The following is a 2,347-nucleotide window of genomic DNA, read 5'->3' on the forward strand; positions in this document are numbered from 1 at the left end:
TGACTGTACTTAATGACAACAATAAAAAATATTTTAATTTAAATAAGATAACAAGTTTCTCCTTCACATAGCAAGTAAGGAAGGGGAACTGGAAGTCACTCCAATTTTATCTTATTCTGGCCAAGCACCTCTAAAACTTTAGGGAGTCTCCAGTCTCAAGATCTGAGTCCTGGGGTGGCTCTGCGGGCTAATGCGTCAGACTGTAAAGTCGTTTAAACTGCAAGATAGGTGGTTCAAACTCACCAGCTGCTCCTTGGAAACCCCATACAGGGTCACTATGGGTCAGAATTGACTGGATGGTACTTAACAACAACAGCAACAATCTCATGATCACAGTGAATCATTAAGGAAAGGTCTCGACAAGTTGCCTAGTTCTTAGTTGTAAGAAGGGCATAGCCAGGCCCAGTTCTATGTGTCAACAAGGTTCTGCAACCTGCAGGCCAGCTGCCCTTCTTTGGGGTGACCCAGATCATCTAAGCATAGCCACATTGCTGGTTTAGTGGTCAGCATCGGGGGAGTAACATAAAGAACTCAGATGGAATTTGAATGCCCGTCAAGATCCAAAATGCCGTTAGAACTCGCATTGTAGAGCACAGCCTGTGATAAACCAAATGCTTCACGAGGCAATATTAGTAGAGGGTGAGGTCAATTCCCTTAGATTAAATCAAGACAAACACCCGTACCCTTGTCAAAATGCCAAGTGAGCAGTTAACATATCCATTCAAAATGCAACAGGGCCCCAGTTCAATGATGATATTTAAATGATGTGAATGTGTATGTTATGAATTAAATTATCTTCTCATCCTCCCCCTAGTTGAGTTATGTGTTGCACATCTTAACTTTTTGCCTATGATGATAATCCCATTTGGGTATGAGTTTTCTGTTATGTTAGTGAGGCAGGATCAATGTCTAGAGTTAATCTCTTAAAAGAGATACAAAGAACAGATTAGGCAAATGGGCAGGGAGGAAAGATGCAAGCCACATGAAGACTGCTGAGAAAAAGAAGCTCAGAAGGACCTTCCTCCAGAGTGGACAGAAAATAGAAGTCCTCTCCTCGAACTGGCACCCTGAATTTGTATTTCCAACCTCCTTAACTGTGAGGAAGTACTTTTTTATTTACTAAAGTCATTCACTTATGATAGATCTGCTACAACCGCACTAGACAACTAAGAGAGTGCCGTGCTTAAGGACCGATTTGTAGCAGAAGAAGGCACATATTCAGGCAGCACAGAGATCAAAACAGATGTTCTAGAAAAGGTTTACCAGTCTTTTTCACCACCTAGTATTAGAAGAACACATTTCTAAGCTTTTATGCACATTTGGAAGCAATTAACAAAACGAACAGATACTGGAACAATCACATTAAGTTTCACCAAAGAAAAAATACAGATGGCCAATAAGCACATGAAGGAGTGTTCAATGTCTTTAGTTATTAGGGGAATGCAAATCAAAACCACAATGAGATAGCACTTCACACCCACCAGAATGGTTATAAACTAAAAAATAGCGAAAAACAAAAAGTAGAAAACAACAAGTGTTAATGAGAATGTGGAGAAATGTGAACCCTCGTCCATTGCTAGTGGTACAGTTTGCATTTCCTCAAACAGTTAAGCATAGAATGACCATATTTGACAATTCCACTAAGTTTGCACTAATGATAATTGAAAATAGGAATGTAAACAGATACTTGCACATAAATGTTCACTAAAGCATTATTCACAATAAGCAAAAGAGAGAAACAGACTAGAGTTCATCAACAAATGAATGGATAAATAAAATACAGTATATATATGCAATAGAATGTTACTCAACCACATAGAGAAATGACGCCCTGATACATTCTATATTATAGTGAATGGAATAAATGACTCTCAAATGATCTCTCACATGTGAAATATATAATACAGGCAAGTACATCAGGACCAGAGTGGTTACCAGGGATGGGTAGGAGGGTTGGCAAGGGAGACTCACTGTTTATGGGACAAGGAACATCTGTTAATGGAAACAGTTGTGGCAGGTGAACAATATGATGAAGGTAATTAGTGTCATTGAGTTCTACATGTAAAAAATGTTGAAATGACAGACATTTTGTTATATATGTGTTGACCACTATTAAAAGGATCCAACCAAATATTTAAGGAGTACTTAGTGTTCGCAAAAGATTCATGCATGCATTAATTCATTTGATCATCCCATTAATACAATGAGGTGGTATAATCATCATACTCATTTTACGCAGGACAAAACTGAAGATTATAAAGTTTAGCTACTAGCCCATATTGCACAGAACATAAACACTGAAGTCAGAAGCTTTGTTTGTCTCTCAGATGTTTTCTTTCTTCTTCTT

The sequence above is a fragment of the Chrysochloris asiatica genome, unplaced genomic scaffold (genome assembly GCF_000296735.1).
Source record: "Chrysochloris asiatica unplaced genomic scaffold, ChrAsi1.0 scaffold00220, whole genome shotgun sequence".
Lineage (NCBI taxonomy): Eukaryota > Metazoa > Chordata > Mammalia > Afrosoricida > Chrysochloridae > Chrysochloris > Chrysochloris asiatica.